This window comes from Pomacea canaliculata, linkage group LG5 (genome assembly GCF_003073045.1).
Source record: "Pomacea canaliculata isolate SZHN2017 linkage group LG5, ASM307304v1, whole genome shotgun sequence".
NCBI lineage: Eukaryota > Metazoa > Mollusca > Gastropoda > Architaenioglossa > Ampullariidae > Pomacea > Pomacea canaliculata.
The window spans coordinates 20774914-20798594 of record NC_037594.1 but is presented as its reverse complement, the minus strand read 5'-3'; the positions used below and the strand labels follow the sequence as shown (position 1 = coordinate 20798594).

General features: G+C 40.9%; 1 protein-coding gene across 1 annotated transcript in view; it reads right to left on the bottom strand.

Annotated features, from left to right (window-relative positions):
• Positions 1 to 1349, bottom strand: part of LOC112564669 (secretin receptor-like) — a 66766-nt gene extending 65417 nt beyond the window's left edge. Inside the window, exon 1 of the mRNA XM_025239643.1 lies at positions 1003 to 1349. The gene's annotated coding sequence lies outside the window, so the exon portion shown is untranslated. The remainder of the gene's footprint in view (positions 1 to 1002) is intronic.
• Between the last annotated feature and the right edge of the window lie 22332 nt (positions 1350 to 23681).

Below are 23681 nucleotides of genomic sequence, written 5' to 3'. Positions count from 1 at the left end.
TCTGGAAGGGTGCAGCATCACGGGTACAAAATAATGATGGAACCGTGACTGGCAATGACAAGAACTAGGGGTAAAGGAGCTGACTAGAGAGAAACAAAAACATAGAAAAATGAAGCTGTTCACAGAAGACAATGCCAGCAGTAGTTATCCCCAAAGAAGAAAGTTAATTTTTAAGGTCCAGAAATAATTATAATGAGGAAAGTACGGAACACATTTCTTTGTGGTATAAAATTTGCTCTCACAAGACTGCAATAACTGCAGGCTTCCCATGAGATGAGAGAGAGTGACGAGAAAAGAAGAAAGAAAATGAAATACAAAGCAGTTTAGAACAGAAAGTTTAAGCGTTTCTGCCGAAAGTGGCCCAGCTGATCATAGAAGGCTGCCAAGGAACTGGTGTGGTTCGGACATTTCATCGGACATGGTATCTTGCCGAAGACGTCCTCCAGAAAAAAGGTTGGGCGCCCAAGGGAGAGGACCGGCTGTCCACTGGAGGACAATCTCTCGCGGGCGCATGACCGGTCCACTGGTTCAGCTCATCCAAGCTGTGTACCAATGTGTGTACCCCACGAGTGGTACCTTCAGCTCCAGTAAAGGAATGAGAAGAAGAAAAGAAGGAGAATATCTTTGTAGGCAAATTCTGCACGTTCGCCTACGAGGACCGGTGACAAGTCGCAGACATCACACTTTACTTGGTCTAGTGTTTCTATTCCTGGGCCCAGTTTAATAACACATTTATAATTTAAAATATCTTTAGGCCATAAATCTATTTAATCAGTTTGCACATTGCACAAGTTAAGAACTCATTTTTTTAACAGATAAAACTGTTAAAGCCAAACTTTCTTTTCAGTCTGTACATATTTTTTGTATGCGCTCTTGCAACCCAAATGGCATAGGAGTGACATTTTGAATAGTCGGACAGACAAACAGACAAGGTATCTGCACGCACTAAACACAAAACCTCGAGTCACAGACGATGACAGAGAATTCAACTACAGAACTCACCTTTGACTTTTGAGCTCCAAGAACTGCGGAGAGCGTGTGTTGCTGGGAGAGCAGCAGGCAGGAGGAGGAGGTGGCAGGATTATTATCCACAGTGTCGCTGGCCGGCCGGCAAGGCCTCGGTGAACCACGCTTCTGCCGCCAACAGCCTTGCTTCTGGTGGTCTCCCCTCGCACGGACCGCGCTTGACGCTAGGAGCGCGCGTGGCGGGTGTGAGATTAACCTATGTACCTCACCACACCCTCCCAGCAGGCAGCTCACAGCTCTCGGCAGAACTAATCACTAGAATGACGTACTCTTGTTCGCCACTCAGCAACCCACCCCCACCTTTCCTCGACATAAAGCCCTGCCGCTGCCATTCTTGTGGAAATTAGTATTCTAGTTATGTCACGGCACCCGGGGTATTTACTACATAATTGTGCCTGCTATTGCGTCAAGAGAAAGTGACAAAGGCGCATAAACATAATAGTTTATAGTAGGGGCATCGCACTATTGGCGATTGATGTCTTTCTGCTCATTTGCTCATTTTTTGACCCCTGTAAAACAGTCTGTCGAGGTCACTTAAGTCTCGTCATGACCTGTTCCTGAAAGTCTTCAAATCTCACAGACAGTTTGGGCCGCTTCCTCATTCTCTTTCTCCATTTTCTCTTGCAACAATGTCGGAATGTTTCAGACTTCGTCTTTACTTTGTTTAGAAATAAACATTTGAATTTTGACTGATGAATTGAGGGAACAAACACTACTAAAACACTTTAACCTAAATAATGCAGCCTTATAAGGCTGAGGGTAAGATGTAAATTCCTCGACGACCTGAAGGATAGACGACCTCGGCCTTGTCACAGTCTCGACTTAGTCATGGCAGGTCAGACTGTCATTATTTGTAACGGTTAGGGGAGGTGTGCACAAGACTGCAACATCTACATATTGCGGAGGACCTCACAATACATCGGACTGGAAGCTACGTCTGATGGAAATGAAAAACTGCTTCTACCACTTTCATCTGATTGCTGTAGGTGGACGTAAAGGTGCAGCGTGCTAGCGCTAATCTCGCAAAGTCTCATGTAAATCTCGCAACAGTCTCATGCAACTCTCGCGCCATTTTGGTTTTTTTTTTTTAAAACCATGAATATAGGTGTGTGTGTGTGTGTCCAGACTTTTTCATTTCCACAATTCTCGATTTTGTCCTCCCTTTTCCCAACGTGGGAAAAGAAATGAGCTCTGGACAACAGTGCACTCAGTTGTATCCCAAGATTCCTCAGTAAACGTTCTCGACCTGACATTACAAGATTTGTTTGTTCATCAATTAAAAGCGGGTTCGCTAGATTAATTGATGCACGGTTCCATCTACACTAGATACTTTTGTATGCAGGACAGGAAATAGGAGTCCATATCCTGAAGCGAGGCTGCAGTCAAGACTAACTTTCACAGAATGTCAAAATTGAAAATAAAAGAATGAAAGAAATAGAGATAGGAGTGAAGAACGAAGGAAGAAAGAAAGAAAAAAGTGTCAGAACTAGAAAATGCAGCGGTCAGGAATGTGGTGAAAATTAGGAAATATATTAAAGAAGGCTTACAAATTAAATATCTATATTAACAGTTGATTGAATGTAAGGTAGTTTGGTTTCCTTTGAATGACTTTTTGCAGCTTTGTCATTTGAGCGAAGTAAACATGGCTTTTCCTGTAAAAGTTATAGTGTTGCTTTTATTTATAGAGGACGTATTGGACGGACAAACACTCACATGTTTGCTCAGGGTAACAAGACTTCGGTGTGAAATATTGTCTCATTCATTATTTCTTTCTATTTCTCCTTTTATTCGTCCCTAAGTACCCACCACCAGGTTCGTTGTCGTCATCCACCCCTTTCTTCCCTCCAGCGCCCTGTACTATTTTTAAACTGGTGTTCATTCTCAAAATGCAGAGTCTAATATATCAATCGTTTAGGAAGCCCTTTTCTCAGCCTGTGAATGTGTTCCAGACATTACAGACAACATGAAATATTACACCGTCTTATTTGGACAGTGAATCGATTAAAGTTTTATTTTTTTTCTCTTTCGTTTTCTGACCCTTTCTCTCTCCCTAATCTCTGTCTATGCCTCTATTAAGTAGCTTTAAAAAGTATGCAAACGAAATAGAGAGATAGAGAGAGAGAAATCCCTGTGTCCGTGTGTCCGGCCCCTGACCAGTCAAAACACTGGATTTGTTTACTTGTTTACAAATAAGAGTTTTCACAGCAAATCTATGTTCGAGTACATGGGAACAAGATGGAGGAAAGAAATGTAACATCTAGATGACACCTTCAACAAAAACATGTTTTTTTGACTGTGACCATTAATAGGGGAATCACAATAAACTACTCAACCAACCTTTTGTGCCTTTTTTCAACAACAACAACAACAACAACAACAACAACAACAACAACAACAACAACAACAACAACAACAAACACATTGTCACTACCATCTCCACTACCACCACAGTCCTACCGAAACTTTTCTCACTGGCGATATTCCATGTTATTTGAAGTGATGTTTTTTTTTATTTAATTATATTTTTTTTATAACTTTTCTCTCTCCCCTCCCGTACTTCTCGTGACATGTCAGCAGTTCTCGTGGTTCTCCTGTCGAGAGCCCGTCTAGCTCTGCGGTTGTTTCCGCTGCACCGCCTCTGTCTGGAATGGAAGACAAGACTTCTAGCGCGCATTCTGTCGTCCCCTGCTGTTAATGCACAGCCACCTTCATCTTTTGTACATCGAATTCAGCCCCGACAACCCACACGAAAGGGAGGCAACTCATTCAGTTTTTTGTCTTTCTCTCTCTTTCTTTTTCTCTCTTTCTCTTTTTCTCTCTTTCCTCCTGCTTTCTTTCTGAAAAAGGTGATGGCGTGAGAAGATATTTATTATATATAGAGAGAAATATAAAAGTAGTGCCTGGATGTATTCTGCGATAGTGTCTAAAGTTTCCCATCCTCTCCTACTTGTGATTGATTGACGGGACTGGAACAACGCGCCGACTGTGGTCACCTCGCTATCTCTTGCGCACGTGCAGGGCTGCACGCGCTTTGAGAACCAGCGTCTGAAGCAGGCAAGAGAAACCATTCTGCTGCACCGATCGTTTGTTAACCCTTCTCTTTCACATCACACAGAGCACAAAGTGTACTTCACATCACACAAAGCACACAAATTTCTTTTCGAAATTCCTCTTGTCTGCAACTGAATGAAGGAGATATAATGCAAACATTGCACACGACACGTGCTATCAGAAGAAATAAACAAACGATCGTGAACCTACAACAGTCATGAAAACATGAAATTACCCTAAACTGAAGGTGAAGACTAAAATAAAAGGATTTGTGATACAATTAAGCTCTGTGGCAGCAATAGCCAACCATCTATACACGAAGAAGCACTGAGAGATCGATGGGAGAGATGGGAGATCGAGCAGTAATTGATGTTCTGGGCAACACCTTCGTGTAGGAAAAACAGAATTAGAAAACTGAGCAGTAGAGGAAGTTACCAGCATCTACCCTCGGAGGAGTGTTTCAAATACAAGGCGCGGAAACAAACATCAGTGGAGAAAAACTTAATTCTCAAAATCAAGTAAAACGAAGCAGAATACCTCTGCTTGAATGCTGATTGGGGATCACAGGGATGTTGAAACATCCATTATTCAACGCTCATCTACCACTTCCTGTGCAAGATTGATACCTCTGGGGACATCTTTCTCTCCAGGGTATCAGTGAAAGGCCTGTATCGTTGCACCAAGTTTTAAACCGAGAATACCCGATTTCTGCTTTAAGAGTTGGTTTATATTCCGATTGTAATGACATGTAAGTCACATGACCTATTGGTGACCAAGGAGACGAGCTATGCAGAGGGACATTGACTGGGCCTTCCAGGAGCCGACGAACCATCCGTTGTTTATTACGCTGATTAGAGAGACTATTTGTCTGCCCTTAGCGTTGTGAAGACAACTCTATAGTCAAATTATGCAGCATTCAACCGATTTCGTTGCCATCATTCACAGAGAAAAAGTTGGGAGTGACAAGGAAAGGAGCCAACGAAGGTCAGCAGCAGGAAGATGGAAAGGGAGAGAACTGGGAGAGATGGCTGGGGAGTGCAAGGGGGTTAAAGGTGGTATGTATTAACGATGCTAGGAGCTTAGACAAGGCCAGACGCAATAATCGATGCAATAATCGATGTCAGCATCACTCAGAGGTACTTGATAGCAGCTGAGGTGTCACGGGCACTCAGTCTTGCATGCTCCAGCTAACTGCTCGCAACGGCTCAAGCGCCATGTTGCGTAACCGGCAGTTAACTCCCCGCGGTCTTAGGAGGCTGTCCAACCAGCTGTTAACTCTATGAAGTTCGTGGTTGAATGTCCAATCAATGTTAATTTTAAGAGTTCATGGGTGGTTGTCAATCTAGTCGTTCATTCCACAGGTGAGAGACGATACAAAAGTTACATAATCACACAGAGCCATCAAATAATCGAAAAAAATTAATAATAAATCATCGTTAACCACACAGTAGTCACTCTTTGTGCTTGTTAGCTTTAAAATTTAAACCACCTAACAATAAAATTTAATAAAGTGTTTAATCTTAGCTCAGTTTGTAAAATGGTCCAGTAATTCATTATATGTGCTGGTCGGTGTAGAAAAAAATCTTGAAATAAAGAATGCGTTTGATGTAGATTATACGTGCCCCTGGTATTGTAACAGACTACCAGGAAACTTCCAGAAGAAAAACAGTTCACACCTGTTTTATTTAGCACCTGTTGCGCCCGCGATTTGGTTGACTGTTGTTACCCGTTGTGAGCCTGGTATCAAAGCATCTTTGACATTAACTGACATTAAAGTTCGCACGTATCGCTATACACCATATCTATACATCAAAGAGGTTTCGGTTCCGTATCTCCTGTAGACGAGCCGCCCTACCTTGATATCATTTTCGGAAAAGGGAAAGAAACTGAATATCTATCGATCTCTAGGGACAGATGTGTGTGTGTGGGAGGGTGATGGCAAAGGGAAGAAGAGAAAAGAGAGGAAAGAAAAAAAAAATCCGAGTTAATTCCTCTATTATTAGCATCCTGCTTCTAGCCAGTAGCGAACACCTTCAGTAATAATAGTATTAGAAGAAAAACAGCATCATCAAGACAAAAAAGAACAAGAACACGAAGCAGAACAAGAATACGAATGAGGAATGGAGTGTGGATTTTGTATGCACGTACATGTGAGTGTGTATGTGAAAACTTGCATGGGCCAGGAGGGAGTCGGTAACTTTATTTAGCTACCATGGCTGGGCGTCTCGTGACTCGATGTTATCAGCAATGAAAGACTGTAGCCAGCTTTTCCCTCCAGCTCACCCGTAAGTTTTGACAAGTTCGTGTAAACTGCGCGCCTCACGACTATAGGCTGATTGTGAATCCATGCCAAGGTCCACGGGAAGAATGTTACACTGAGACATACATTGAGAACTAAAACTGTGAGAAAGGAACGAGTTGGTGTGTTCAACTATCAGTTTTTAGCTCCTCTCTCTCTCTTGCATAGCTGTACTTAACACATAGGTGCATACCTTGTTTCCTACTTAATTGAGATGCTCAGGTTCACTCTGGCGCAACATATGTTGTCCAAGGAGGTTGGAACCAACCACAAGAACTTACCATTCCTTCAATCTCTTGCTCAGGAACAGATTGCATCGTGTCTTAGTTTGACTAGCTCTCAGTAAGAAAGAGATAGGTTAGTGCGTGCAAAGCACAAGTGCAAAGAACACACTAAACAAGAAAAACTTGACAAGTTATCGAACCAGAACAATGGCGTCTTCTTTCTTCCGAAAGCCGGAAGTTGGTGGTCCACAGAGGAGTCTCCACATCGCAGGCCGATTTCCCCACAGGCCACATCCAGGCAAAGCTCGGCCATGGAGGGCGTTTCTTAACTGGACTGCTTGTGAAGCAAATATTTGAAGTCTCTGCTTAGTTCTCGCCTGGAGCTGTGTTTGATTTACCATGCTGCAAGTGCACCCTTAGTGCTTCCACCATCGGCACATAATAGGTTCAGCAGAAAACTTCCTGTTTACCAAAAAGCTGGGAATGCTTGTCTAGTCTGAATTTTCACACAATTATTATGCTGGATCGGTGTTGGCCGCTCTGAGAAATCCATCTGTCCATACAGCCCAGGCCAGGTTAACAACTGTCTCCTACAACAATAAGTAAACTGCCAGCAGGAGCTGATGGAGAAATTGAGAGGACCGAAGATCAATCATTAAATATCACAGACGAGCAAGAACATTTCCCGGGCTAAAACTCAGTCCATTTGCTGTAATAGCAGTGATAAATCAAACATAGCATCTCACACATTTATCTCGTGATTGCTGAGAATAAAATAGTGTCCTACAAATATGTTTTATGGATTTTTCCTTCGGTTGTTGCAACGAAAAACTGAATCTTGTACTCAGTCACCTAAACATTTTTTGTCTGCTTCTCAGTATTCTTTTTTTATTTCAACCAGCATTTTCCAAATATGTTTTTGGAAAAAGAATTTTCTCTTACATTTTAAATTCAGATTAAGAAGGGAAAATTTTTTCTTGACAGCTAAGTGACATGGTTTGATCAATTTCGAAATTAAGAAAAGCAAGCAGTGCTGACGTCCCAACTAAAGTCGTTAAGTCAAGTTTTTGTAGCCAAAAGAAAAATAATTGAATTTCTCTCAAAGTTAGTTCTGGGAGACAACTTATCTGGATATTACCTCCTCAGTAAGGACCAGATCCTGAAAATGAAAATATTTTTGTGGTTGAACTGAAAAGGAGGAAATGTGGATGGTAAAAGATGATGATGATGATGATGATGATGATTGATGATTGATGATGATGATGATGATGATGATCTATCACTAACACCGCCGTCGCCAAGCAGCATTTTCAATATTTTCTTCTGCTGCTCAAGTTGCCTGACGATCACATCTTTGTGTTGCGATTGTTTGCCTAGCAAAGCTTTGCTCGTATTATCTTTAAATATCTTGTATCGACCTTCGCGACAGCTCATATCGCAGCTAGCAGGCTAATAAATCAAAAACATTTCTACAGAAATCTTAGCCCTTCCCACCCGTGGAGTCGGACATCGTGCTCAAACACCCCGACAAACAGACGCTTCCTAAGCCGTGACCGTGTCTGGTCTGTCTCCCGCCACCTTTATCGGGATCAATTCTTCGACAAACTTTGTAAAACAAGTGAAGGGGGATGGGGAATGAGGGACACGGTGGGGTCTTCTGTTTGTTTCTGATTTTACGTGCGTGGTGTTGACAATCTATAGACATGTCCCGAGTCGAATTCAGGTCCATCGTTCGCAAGGAACGCCGCCATTTTGGGTTACGGATCTGTTTGGGCAAATATTCTGCATCCACCTTCTTTTTGTTGTTAGTCGTCGACTGTTAGACATGCCCGTGTTATGGAGTTCACTTTTCTCTTTTACCTTCAACCTCACCTCTTAGCCATCCACCATCGAAGACGAGCGGCGTTATCAAAGGCGAGCGTCCATGGCGCATCCCGTCTGTTGTTTTCTGTGGGTCGTGCGACAGGAAGTACTTTCAGTCTTGAAGCAGTACTTCATCATCGTTCCAAGCTGTTTGTTCTAGACGAGACTCGAGCTTTCAACACGTGTTTGCCAACTCCTGGGTTCGCGCGCGGTGCGAGACATCGCGAGGCACGCGGACAGCACGTGCGCGCACATTTCTTCGCAGCTGACGTCTGCTGACGTTCATCGCGTTATTTTCCGAGGGGACATCGGCGATATGTCCACGAACGCTTAGAATTCGTTTTTATCCTGCAAAAGGTGATTTTTCTCTGTCACTGCGGGAGACTGCGGTCAAACAGACGCTCACTGTACGGGCGTGATTACGCATGCGATGAACGGCTGGACGAAGACGGATCCAAATAGGTAACAGGCGCCATCTTGCTGACACCAGACACAAACTTGCAGCTTGCGACACCTTTGTGTTATTTTTGCATACACATTGACTGCATGAATGATAATGATGATGGTCATTATCATCATCGTCGTCTTAGCCCTGACTGGCCGTACAGACAAGCTAATAATCTTATCGCCGTAATAATCCCCACCTCCCATTTTCTCTGTTGTCTTTCTGCTGTCCTCTGGGGATAACCAGATGGCAGGCCAGTCTACTCTCAGACGTTGTTTGCCCATCTTTTCTTTTTGTCTGTGTCTTCTTTCTCCTCCCTGTACTGCTCCCTGTAGATTTATCGAGGAAAACTCTGATGATCTCGACATTTGCCTCCGCCACTTGACAATCTACATCTGTTCCCGGTGGCCACGATGTTCCCGTTGACTACAACAAAGATAAAATTACAGGTTAGATTTATATCGTTTATATCTACCGATATCTGTAGAAACGCAAACTATTCAGGTTGGTCTTTAAATCTGTTTTGTACTTACTCGATGGTGATGCAGTCTTTGACAGAGATGGATCTTCTTGTAGCATCTCCTCTCCATTGCTTACATTGTCTTTGGTCAAGGTAAAAGTCTAATGCTTATCATTCTCTTATAAGTGTAGATGTGTACATATATGTAGAGAACTCCAGAACCTTAATTGAAGTGTCCAGGAACGCTGCTGTCCTTCAAGAATCTAGCCTCTGTGTGTGTGTGTGTGTGACATTTGTTATACTATTGATGTTTCTGAACAGATCTTTGTACCCTTTGATACTTCGTCTAGGCGAAAAGCAGGCAAGGAATTGTTTCTTTCAAGTCTTTCTTTCGGTCAGCGCCAAACGAATGTTGGGTGATTGTCCTGCTGCTAATATTGACTGAGCCTTCGCGTGCTTCTGATGCATTTCCAACAGTGCACACGAAACATTAGTGCAAACTACACTTGATAGCCCCTAGTCTCTCTCTCTCACACACACACACACATCTATACGCATACATTATGCTATATCACACACACACACACACGTGTATAAATTTACAGCTTACGATTTGGCTGGTTACAGAACTAGCAGACATCACAAGGTTGTTGTGAATGCAGTAAAAATGTCTATATTCACAAATAGTTTCATTGTTCAAGCTTGATGTTATCGTCACTGACTTGGGTCAAGCCCCGGTGCCTCTGTCTGGAAAGTTCAAGTCTCGATCCTCACGTATTTGTGCGCCAGACGGCGGCTGAAAGTTGCTTTGACCTCAGCACCTGAACACACCCTGATGCTTTGATCAAGGAGTGAACAAGACCTGTGCGGTTACTGGACACGTGAGAAGTTGTGATCAAGGAGCTGGACTTCAAAGTTTCCATTCCCATGACAAAAAAGTGGCCTTTAAAGGACTACTTGGGTGTAAAATTGCTTGGTATTGATTCTAGAAAGATTAATTCACGACAATATTTCCTCTAAGACATTAAATTCCATTTTCGAGAGACACGCCTACAAATATAATGCACAGAAAAAGATTAAAATCACGTTTGTGCACATATTTTTTAATTTAAATATTTGGTCCAATCTCTGCCGTTGACTAACACTCCACAATGGATAAAAAGTATTGCTGTGCAATCTTGACATCAGTGATGCTAACATCTTTCTGTGAATTGTGATTTTGTAGGAGTGCCTGTCTGTCATCATGTTATTTGTACGAAACATTTAAGGCTGTGTAACTAACTTATTACTTGTGTAAATGTTAAGGTTTATTTTGGGAAGTGTATAAAAAGTGAACAAAAAGCTTTATTATATACTGGCGGTTTATTCCCTAATGTAGATTTATTGTTGCTTTAACGAAGTAGATATTGAAAATTAGCAGGAAGCGTGAAACACTTATTTCACATGGATTTCTATGCAAAGAAACATGTATAATGTAATTATATGGATTTTTTATATAATATATTTATATTGTATGCATCTATCAAAAATATATATATATATGGAGGTGGCGACAGTGACAGAAACTATGCATACAAAGTGCATTTACATTGAAGTATGCATATGCACGTGAGCTTGCATTTAAAAAGTAGGTTTTGGATTTATCTTCATGGCATACTCCTTTCTTACTCTATAAATACCAATGCACTTTAACCTGCCATTAGCTTTCTTAGCAGAACGGAAGTGTACGGTGTCCTCACAAAACACTACACCTCCAGAAAAAGCTAGTTGATCAGCTACACGAAAATAGCTGAAATTGTGTGCATTACAAGGATTAACCAAGGGTAGAAAATACTTTAATGCCGGGATAAACAACCAACCATAAAACCTCTAACGTTAACGAATAAAGATGTCCTTCTAACCTGTGCCAGGCAATTCATCAGAGACCTCAGGCTAATTAAGATTTTGCGCCCAACTTTTCGCAATCTTTTGTTGCATGGCGACAGTCGCTCTTACACAAGTGTTTCCACAGTAACGCCCGAACCCCGATATGGAGATTAGTAGCTGAGTGCCTCGTGCGCAAAACACTCCACAAAAAGGCTTCAGTCCTGTTGGCTTTCCCAGCATGCACTGCCTGCACGACATCACCTTGTTTGTCGCTCCGCAACCGGAAACTCGGATAGTCGCTTGAATGTCCAACTGCTTCCTATGAATTTTATTTTACAGAAGGAGGGACAATGGATCCACTGGCGATGAGACACTGGGAATGTCGTGGACAGTAGACAGGTAGACACCGAGGTCGTGCATCAGTGTGTTAGCTCCCTTTCCTGCCACCTGTTTCCAAAGTTGTTGCTGTCCTCGCGAGGGAATTGCCTGCAGGTGTTTAGGACAAGATTTATGGTTGTAAACAAAGTTCTACTGAAGATATAAGTGACAAAGATTGCACCAGGTGCTGTCTTGGTAGACAGTGTTTTCATTTCGTATGGTGTCTGTCTGGACTCAGGACTGTAAGTGGTAGTCTACACGACACAGCATCCATCAACTACCTACATTCCACATTGATCTTGTCTTTCATGATTTCTAACGACTTTAGGTAGGCTTAACAGAACTGAGTGGTTGAATAGCATGTTATGTTGTATTTTGGAGTGGCCTATCCACTTGATACATGATTCCTTTCAAGTAACACCATACTGAAACCCATCTCTGTAAATAAACTAAAGAGTTATCGGATAAGAAACATTAATTAACGACAGGCTATGACGTCAGCCTGTAGGCCAACCAGTGCAAGGAAAAGTAAATATCCTAAATTACAACAAACTATCACTATCACAAAGGCAGAAACAGATTGCAAGAAATGAAAGTTCAAGAAGTGCTCATAATGACAGACATTCATAAAAACATTACCGAAGACATGCTAATCGTTCAGTCTAAATCGAATTGTGAAAGAAGCCGTTCACAAGCCCACACATGATTAAGATTAAAATTTAGAAGCAATCCTCTTTGGAGGTTTTTCTTAAGCAGACTTGACTTTAATACAGTTTTATGTCACCCAGACAAGGATTACATACCTTGCCAAGACCGCTGCCTTTTATTTTGGGGAAAATGTAATCATCGTTGGTTTAGTTTTTTTTTATTGGCATGATTCATTCGCTTTCTTTTTTGCGACAACATTTAACTATAGAGAACTGTAGCGAGTATATCAGCTGAAGTCATTTAGGTCGTTGGTTTTTTTGGTGCTTTGGACAGAGAAGCAAATTTTTTGACGAAATAATTGAGATTTAATTTCTTTTATCTGTTTTTGTTTTATTTCTTTTTTCTGTCTTCAATAGTAAGAATCAGACCTGCTATTATGGGCCGAAGACGAGCAAAGAGTTGTGAAGAGGAAATTCTAGAGCAAGCATTCAGAAAGTATCACGTCACGTGGTTTTTTCTTCACCTATCCTAATTTTCTTTTTTAATTTTTTTTTCTGCATCTTTCCCTTTCTTTCTGAGCCTTGTGTAGCCAGCATTGTTTTTAAGTTCCTATTTGAGATCAATGTGTAACATGTAGCTAGCACCTACAGTCACGAGATCATTAAATGAGAAATGGACAAACACACAGAGAAATAAAGAAAGAAAAAGAACAGAAAGAAAACAGAGAAATACAAATGTCTTGCCCAATATAGTCTGCGAACAGAACCACATAATCAAATGTCACCCATGTATATATCATTAGTTATTTGCTTGCCTCAACTTGTATCAGCTTTCATACTGGCATGACATTTGTTCTACCCAAGCTATATTCACATGATGCACATGACTGCAGTCCTAAGTCATCGACATTGGACACAAGTAGGCAGTCTCACATCAAGTGTGTGCAGCTCCGCGTACTCTTCACTGCAATTATCGACGTTCGACGCGAGTGTGGTGTCGCAGTTGTGGGAAAATTGGCAGCCAGTCAAGGTCCCAGGCAACCGTCGAGGGAGAGAATCAATCTGCATGACAATATACATCCCAGAAACCGTCGTCAGTGTGGCCACACAGCCCCGAATAATGACACGGTGTGTGACAGGTCATCAAGAAGTCACCGCTGATTCCTTGCATTCAGCCCACTCGTGACTACACGACCACCTAGTGTGGTAGCAGGATACAAAAAAAGATTATTTTTATTCCTAGATCGCTTCCTCGGAGCGAGATCACTAAGACTCAGACGCCATGCTGCTTCCAGGGAAACAACTACGCAGAGTCCAGATAATCCTGAGTAGACGATCACGTGATCAGCTAGCTGGATTTGACTGAACAGTTAATATTATAGACTTTAGTTGGTATTGAAATGAATGTGGATGGAATATTTGATCACTCATACGAAGCAGAGAAAGACTGCAAAACAAAATTAATACTTGAAAATAACCTTCTTGCAGTTTTCATTGCCGGGTCTTACCCAAGTGGCTGTCCTAACCGGGTAGAGTGGCTGCAAACGGTTGTTGCGAGGGTTATATCAACAACCCTAAAACCGTTTTATGTTCGCATAAATCGATGTTTGGCTATTGAGCTCAACTGTACAGTTTATAGAAATACGAGGCTTTATTCTTCCAACTGCAGCGATTACCCACGGATTAGCGAAAGCCCTTGTCAGACTAGAACAAGGTAGAAAAATAAAGAAGCAAATAATAAAACTACCTTTCCCCTAAAATACACTGGAGGTTTCGTCAATGAACGATGTTAGAATAGGACTGAGTCAGCCACAATGGACAGACATAGGCTTCACAGACTGCGCTCCAGGATGCCAGCCGTCCAACACTTTTCCAAACCTGCTTCCGTTTGTTTACCTAATACCTGCCTTCGATGTTTGATAAACAAGGTTCTAGTGTTTTTCCCAGAGGGGATCAACATTTCTGCGAGAACCCATGCCGATGTCGGGTCAAATCAGAAAGGTAAACGATCATGGTAACCTGCCCCCCTCTTCCATTCCACTAACATTGCGTATGAGGTCCACAATCTGGACGGCAGGGAGGGTAGACAAGGGATTGGGAAAACCGGGAGGGAAAAGTAGGTATAGAAAGAAGTAAGACTCGTCGAAGCAGATGTCAATGACCGTAGGAGAAATTCGGCAACTTACTTCCTTAATTGCGATTTGTCATTTTGATACCCGATATAAAATGGGCAGGTGGGCTCTAAACCTGCTTCTGAAAGTACAGACGATATTCTACAAACCTTCTTTCGTCAGCGCTGAGGAATTCAGTTTTATCTCTTTGTCTGCCCCTACAACTTGTCTCTATATGTATTTAACTTGACGTACGCAAGTTTTGTCTCTGCATTGAAATAATTATAATATTTATAGAATTCGTTTATATTTGTTTTTAAATGAGAAAATAGGATTTCAATCACCGTTTTGGCAGTCATGCTGTGTTTTTGTGATCAAACGGTTCGACATTGCAAGATCCGATAATCGCAGAGACGGCGGTAAAGTATGAGTAATAACATGGCATTGAGTAGAGCAGATTATCTGTAATAACATTCGCATTGAGTAGAGAAGATTATCTGTAATAACATCGTATAGAGCACAGTAGATTATCTGTAACACCATCACACAGAGCACAGCTCTTGTTGTTGTCCTGCTCGCTTTCTTCCAATCTGGATTGTTTGCAATCGCCGCTCAGTTGGCGGCTTTACTCAGCATGCCACCAAGAACCAGCACTTGCAACATTTGTTCTTCTTACTGACCTTGTTTGCTGAGTAAAGTTTGCCACGAAGTGCCTTCATGGAAAACAGAGAATATGATCGTTCAGCCTTATCATATTCTTGATCATATATGAAGTCTTTATAACATTGCTAGTTATCAGGTTGCTGTGTGTGTGCGTTTGTGTGTGTGTGTGTTTTTGTTCGTGTGCCTGTATTAATGCAAGAGCTTTGATCCCAACTGGAGGAGGGGGAATCACTACATAAATGCGTTGCAGTAGAATTATATAGCAAAACAAACTAAAGCCAGCCTTAACAACTCTCTTGGTAGTTGTCGAAGGGCAGTAAATATTATATTTTGATCTACTTTAAATGAAATGTTTGCAGACAGCAAGACTACCACTCAACAGTCAGTTTCATTCCAGTAAGTTTTACCCAGTGAAAACAAATGTAGCGAAGGTAAAATAAGAGTAATAGGAGAATAAGAAAACCAAGTTGTGTAGTGTGAAAGAGGCTTTAATAAAGCTGCTTCGCAACATTTGACGAACATGCAGCAGCACTAGATTTTGGCCACGGTTTACACTTATTTTGCGGTAACTTTAAAATGTTTTTATAAAAAAAAAATTTTTTCCCATTTTGTGAAGAAAGAAAGAAGGAAGAAGGAACAGAAAGCAGGTCTAAGGAAGGAGTGTATAGGGACTGTGTACATTACCCTCACTGTTTATTTGTCAGATTCATCGCATTGTCTTCTCCTTTCTGTCGTGCGAGACAGGAGCAGGAGAAACCTCCGGCTGCGACGACTCATACGTCAACACCGCTCTCCTCCGTGTGTCAAACATTCGCGCCACGTCGCCAGCGAGTGAGGCCATAGGTAAACTCATATCTGACCTTTGACCCCACAGGGTTGCTATGTCAACGACGTACATCGCTCCTAACGTCTGCTGGGCTGCTTTGGTACATCAGTGAGAAGTTCTTTCTTCTATGCACTGAACACATTTTTGAGTGAACGAAAGATCAGGATAATAGTAAAATACTTTTTTAATTTACAGAAATGAATTTATTGGCCATTTACGATGATAACATCTAAAACATATTTACTTCCTACGTGACTATTGCAAGCTATGAGACTCGTACATCACCATACTCTACATTTAAATACAAGCGAGAAGTGCTTTTGTTCTTGAAAACGAGCAGACTTTGAGAGCCACAGAAATATGGTATGCTAATTTATGCTAATTTATAAGTTCGCTGCTAATGTTGCTGTAGGCAATGGTGCTTCTGGCGAGAGAGTTTTTCTTTACAAGTGATGATGCTTTCCTCATTATTGCATGTTTTTCTTGCCTTGATGTGTCTGTAGTTTCTTTGCATTGCTGTTGTTTTTCTGCTCTGCCATACTTTCCTGTTCTTTTGCAGTTTTTCTATTCTTCCTCTAAAATCCTTTTGCTGGCTTGTGGGACTAGGGCGGTGTTCTACAAATCTGCCTGCCTCCCACAGTTTTCGTTTGTAAATACCCCTCAAAATGTCTATTTTCCATAGCATTTACCTCTTTCTTTGGTGCGGTTGGTGGCATAATGTCTAAAGCATCTGTCACCACAAAATCGTGGGTTCAAATCTCGGTTCCGACATCTATCTCTCTCTGTGAGCGTGACTCCAGTTTAAAGGGTAACCATCGGTGGTTTTATCCAAGCCCTCCGGTTTCCTCCAATCTATCTGTGTGTGTGTGTGTGTGAGAGAGAGAAGACGTATTTGATGCCTATTCTAAAGAATGTGTTCTCTGTCCCCTGTGTAAATGTTCTATATCTCACGCTTTTGTGTTGGGATGTGTGCTCTGTATTATCAAAACGAACATTTTCTCAACTCTCAGTCTTGGTGGCTGTTATCTATTATCAGAAATTCGGTCTCGCCTTGCTCTCAAGAGCGGACCTTCCAAAACAGATTTGTTCAGTCGGTAGAAGTGCAAAGTATTTATAAACCTAGTTTCCTAACATCTTTTTCATGTTTTTAATGATGGTGACCGTAAACACCCGAGGACAAACCACAGCACACCACACGTGAGACTGGTCACAGATTCATTCTCGCAATGTCATTGTAGTACTGACAATCGTAGTTTTGCTCACAGATAATAAGTCAGCTTTTTTTCTTTTTCTTTTTTATTTATTTCTTTTTTTTTTTGAACACACGGCCCTAATTCCACAGTCAGCTGTCTAAGTCCCTATCTGCTATGAAAAATCCATAGCTGTAGGCAGGTCTGTTTTCTGAACCTGTTACCATGGAAACTCTCCAAACTCCTTGACAAGGAAGACTCGTTAAAGAATGTAGAGGTTCATAGGAGGAGTGGCAGACAGCACAAGGATATCAAAAGACTTCAGTTTCCTGGCTTTGAGATCATGATTCGGATAGGACGGATTTTAATCTCCTCCACTCTTCTTTTATATGAACGGGTGTTGATGTTCGCGTAACGACAAATTACCTCTCCGAATATACAACTGTCCGGCTGTGTTTTTTTCTCCGAGAAAAGTTTAGATGTTCAAGACCGGAAATAATAAAATAGGCAAGAAAGAAAGAAAATAAAAACTTAAAATGAACAGAAAAAATGGAAGGAAAAGACAATTCCTGTAAGTAATGAGTCTGGCTTTAAGGAATTACAAGAGCAAAATGTACACCCACGCAAACTTGTCCTTTTTCTCATCATCAGACATATCAGCTTATGTAGCCTGAGTCTTTTTGGATAGGATTCGAACTTTAGGAGGAAATAGAAGCAAGCAAAAGAAAAAAAAGTCTCTTGAAGGAGTCCGACTTGATGTGAAAAAGAAAAAGAAAGAAAAAACCTGGAGATAGTAATAACTCTGGCACAGAGCTGGGGCAATGCATAGGATGCATAGACCTTCTTCATTTGCGCATGCGTGCTGAGGCCACTTCAATCGATAGACGGTCAATACCTTGTGAATTTCACAGTTCGATCACCGAGCAAGACAGATTGCTTACTTCCGGATTGTTTTCCTCATCTTAAGAAAGCAAGGACGAAAAACGAATTTTTGCAATCACGTCTGTTGGCCTGAAAACTGGAAAGAAAGAAAATTCCTTTTATTTACAAAAGCTACCGGACTCAGTCTCCAAATAAGTCATTCATCTAGTGCTAATTGCTTATCTCGATAAAGTTATGTTTTCAGCTATCGAAGAAATAGTCTACTAAGCTTCTTTTGGATGTTTGTTTTGTCTCGTGACAAATCAGAAGATTCAATACTTTTTTCAAAGTTATTTAAAATCTTGCAGAAAAAAATCATGTAAGGACAAAATTTTACTAAACTTCTAACTTTCCCTGCAACATATTTTTTTCTTGGGTCCATATTTGCTAGATAATTGTAGCATTTGTATAGTATTCATTTCTGTTAGGCTTTCTTAGATTAAGAAACAAAAGTATAATTTTCTTAGACATTCCAACTTCTAGTTTCCACCTACCATTGCATACACGCGGTTGTACAAGAAAAAGTACTTTTGGAACAGCCTGTACCTTGAGTCTAGATCGAAGCAACGAGAGGTTTCGGTGTCTTTCGGACTGCTAGAAAAGTTTGCTATCCTACTTCAGAAGTATGTATGTGTCTCCCGTCCAGACACTATTTACCTTCCATTTCTTTCTGTACTCCTGTTTCCACTGGCCAAGATCCAGACAGTTGAACCTTAACTTGACCTTATCCCTCGGATTTCAAACCTGACTGGACACGAATATTCTCACCTGGCTACCAGAAAGGAGTAAAATCTGGGTATGATGTTAGATGGTAGACTCGTCTAATTAACATTAATTCATAGTTGTCCAGATGATTTAGCATTTACCTTCACGATGATGCCATGAGTATGGCTTTCTCGTCTCCGCATGGATGTTTGAATGTTTGTTTCTTGTGAGCAGAAGATTGTGGTATGGTCAAATTTGGAGCATCGTATTCTTGTAGCTTGCCAAAACCTAGTGACTTGAAAAGATGGTTTCAATTTTTTTCTGTTCATTAATAAAAAAATGCGTCAATTTTTTTCTATTAGGAGTTTCTAAGTACAGATTTTTTCAGGTTAATCACTTCATCTCTAATTTAGCTAAACCAGAGACAAAACGATTAATCTAAAAGCGGTTAGAGGAGACAGAGACATTGTTGTGTGGCTACTTTCACTGATTGTCGTCTGTGTATTCTTGTGCCAGACAGGGAGACTGGTTTTGTCGGCAGCAACAATGAAGCTGCATTCAACCGGACACGCTCGTGTGATACACAAAGTTCTTGCAAAAGACGGGACGAGGCCGTGATACACAGTTGTGCTGATTCCTGCCCGAATGGAGAGACAGAAACTGGTTTTGAAGAATTTGTTTCTTTATCTAAACATTTCTCAGAACTTTTGCCGATATCAGGACTGGTAAACATCTTTGGGCTAAGAGAGTTCTTATGTGCTTGGTTGAAGCTTTGAAGGAGAAGGAGTTTAACACAGAATTTCGCTTTGAGATTCTAAAGGAAGAAAGGTGGAGGGAAAGTAAGGAGAAAGAGAGTGGGTCAGAGACAGGAGGATGCAGACTATAAATATACGCGCGTGCACTGACGCCCGCACACACATGTCTACACACAGAGATAAGAACACACATACATAAAAACACTCAAACACACACACACCATTTACATGTTTATTGTACATGTTTTTACTGGACTGCTTTCGGAGTTTTGTGCTTTTTATAAATTCTCTCTCCTTATCGCTATATATATATATGCGTGTGTGTGGTGTGTATATATATGTGTGTATTTGCGCTCGCACATTTTTATTTACTCGAACCACGTTTATACTTTTGATCAACACAATCTCAGATTACTTTTAAAAAAATTTAAGACATAGGTACATCCACACTCAACGAAAATTTTTTTTTTAAATCACTCTTAATGAAAATTTCAGCGTCTGTGAGCAGCGCCGGAGAGGGGGACCCATGAGACAGGTCGAGTTGACCGGATTAAGATACGAGTGGGTAAACAGGGCTTATGTCGGCAAAGTAAGTATAGTGTGGGGATGATGTCAATACCCTGGCTACCAGGACGTGTGTACAGAGGGCGGAGAGCGAAGTGTAAAATAACTCGAGGACCATGCGAAGAAATGATGACAGTCATCGTGAACACTCGGGAAGGGACTGTTGTACTGTGCCTCACGCTTCTCACTCAGTCTTTCTAACAGTTCACTGTAACACCTCCATGGTGTCTGCTCCAGTTCACTTTAACAGCTGCCTGATGAATATTCTCACAGATCACTCACTGTCATTCTTCTTTCACAGTTTAAAGGAATTGTCAAGGCAAAATAAAACTGCTTAGAATCTCGTAAAGAGTAGGATTAGTTTGAATCTCCTCTATTTTCGTGTCTGTTCATGTGGAAAAAGTTGAATGTTTTATAGGATTTTGCGTTTAATAAGAGAAATTACACGGGACTCTGTCGTTTCTTCAACGAAGTCTCGTCCTCTGATGACTCCAACTCGACCCCAGTGTCAGCTGATGTAATGACATGGTTGACATTTCTCGTAGCCATCTTGTTATCACTAATATATATCACTAGTCCAACTAACGACACACCACCGATCACTTAAGTTCAAATCCTAACAATGACGACACTTCCTCTCCCTCGCTGACGTCACACAGCACGTCACAGCCTTTACTACACTTCTGTCTAACAGATACATGCCTCTTCCTCTCATAGTTCATTCTAACAGCATAACGGCACTCTGTCGAGGACTGTGCTCAAGGGGGAAGGTCGACGCCGCGGTGGCTAGAAGAGAAACTGTCTTTCAATCGTGAAGGATTGAACTGGTGGTCCTGTACAGGACCTGCTGGCCATCGCCCAGACAGGCCTAAGTGGCGGGCCTTGTCATCTGCCGCTCTGTCTATGTGCTCTCCCGCCCCCAACCAAAGACTGGTATCCGTCAAGGGACGAATGACTGACTGATACCACCCTTGTCTTTCATAATTCACTCTAACAGTTTCCTTCCCCTTGCTCTCGGTTTTGTCCCCATCAGACTGCCGCTTGTGAACCCCTCGAAGCGCTGGTGAGTCATTATGTGATCTTGTCCTTTACGAAACACAACTTCTTAAACTTCTTCTACCCCTTCATGACACAATTTTATTAGTATACCAACATTTGCTGAATGACAAAGTGTCACTTCTGCTTGAAATGTTCGCAGAAATAACTGGTATAACCGAAGTCCTACAGTGCACATGTTTTGTGTGCTATTCAAGTCTCACAAAGATTTATTTTGTTTTCTTTTATAACTAGTCAAGCCAGTCTGTGTTTATTTTTCAGATCAACAATTCTTAGCGTCCCATTCTTCATCTTCACGAAGGATCAAACCTTAGTTCAGATGCTGAGATTTCCATAGACAGATACCCAAGGCAAATGTCTTGCAAAAGAGGTAACACAGACTTATATGTTTATGTTATATACTATATTAATTAATATGTCTTTAATTAACATGCTGCCAGCAAGCAATGGAACTAATCAGCAATCAAAAAAATAAAAATGAAGTGTATACACAAATACTGTTGAACAGTTGCAAAGAGAGTAAATAGTGACAGTGAACATCGCATCATGAATAAAATGTTCAGATAATCAGAGATATTCAGATTTCAACGGACAAAGACTACACAAGACTGTTTCATGCACAGGAACAGGCAAACTGCAAGAGTCACTGTAAAAAAATTGTTGTACTACCTTTTTAAGACCATTGGGATATGATAACCCATATTATGCTCACATTGCTAACGATGTCTATTTATTTATTTGCTTCTTTTTCCCAAAACTGTTGGCACGATACTCTTCCTCCACAGAGCAATTTATTTTCAGAGTAAAACGCGACGTTGAACATAATTTGCTTAGCATACATGCTCTTTTGTTGCACTTTGTTAATAATAAGATTTCCTGTTGACTGGAGAAACACTTGGTATGATATAAAATAGTTTGAGCAGAATAAAATGTATTCGTTGTTGTGTTTTGTATACTGTTTATCAAGATATCTGATGTTAAAAGAAGTGAATATATGAATACTGACGTGTGTGAGAGAGAGAGACAGCCTGAGAAGAAGAGGCTCCTTTCTTTTTTTTTTTCCTGTCTTTCTTTTCTTTAGTACTTTTGTTGGGACACTACCGCCATTTATCAGCTTGCAGTGTGACAGGGTAGCAGAAATCCGGAATGATCTTGTCAGCAGCTTTTGGAGCAATATGTTTTCCAATTCGATCTGTATTGGCGAATCCAAAAAGCATTGCATTTTCAGTTCTGATTCATTGTTTCCACGACCATAGGGCCCCCAATGCGACTTATATTTTCCCCGAAATGCAAGCTTCGGGTGGAATAAAAGAAGCCTCTCACAAAAGCCATTTCGGCAGGCACTGGAATCAGCAGACACTCATAAACAGGCTGCGAGGCTATCAAAATGCTGGACCACTTCTTGGCACGACACTCTTGCTTGGAATCTTCAGCTTTGTCCTAAACAACTTTTCTCTTAAAAATAAAGGACATGGCTTGTGGCTGGCAACAGACGGATGTGAGTGAGCAGACATGCATAAAAGGTTTTACCCTAAATTATGTCTGAATGTAGGAATTAAAACTTTACATTCTTTGTAGCGGAAACCACGGAAAGGCGTGGCCACCTGCTGGATGGGGAGAAAAAAAGTTTTTGTGAGATCTTTCTTGTGATGTTGGTCCATCCTTCTCGAAAGGGTTCGAAACATAACTTTACGGAGGGTGCAGAAAATGCCATCCATTCCTTTCTCTTTTACATAGTCTAGTAAAAGAGCCAGACATCAAAAAGCATCAGTCAAAGCAAGCTACAATTCTTTTTTAATGATTATAAGTTCTTATGGAGAAGGCGGCAGCAACAGAAAAAAAGGAGATACACCAACGTTTGGAAGGCAGTCACGATACAAGGAAAAAGACTGTTTATATGAGATCGTGAAATATCCTGATTTACTGATTTCTCCTAAATATATACTTGGTCATGATAAAAAAAAAAAAAAAAAAAAAATACAGAGGTAACTTTTTCCGTCCTAGCGTTTTCTGTCAATGGTTTATATATTTTGTGAATTTGGATGCCGGAGTCCTTGTCAAATTGTGCTGTGTTTAATAGTATTTTATTCTGAGTTCTGGCTATTCAGCATCATTGGCGTATATAAGTCAAAGGACAAACGAGTTCAGGTTTTTTTGGTAAGAATATGAAAGCAGTGAAGGGAGAACAAAACACCCTTACAGTATCACTTGTTATCTTGTTCCAGATCATGCTGATGACAACAAAGTGAAACATTTATTCAGGTCTTGATAGTCCGATATTCTGATAAATGTACTGAATGTTGTACTAAATGTATTATAAAGCATTTATTGAGCATTTAATGATTACTTCATTCGTCTAGTTATTATTCCGAAATAAGAATAATCTCATTCTGTTATCATTTTGTTTGCGGTCGTTATCATCATACTGCAGTTCACGACACAAGAATATTGAGTTACAATAGAAATTTCCATGTAGGGCATCGTGTGGTATCGGAAAAAGATGACAAATATGTCCACAATGCTCTGCATGGGATGTCATCGTTTCCAGATATATTTCTCTGCATGATTTCTTCTACATGCTGGGCAGGTCAAGGAGTTCAAAGGCAGTTTGAAACATCAATAGATTTCCTT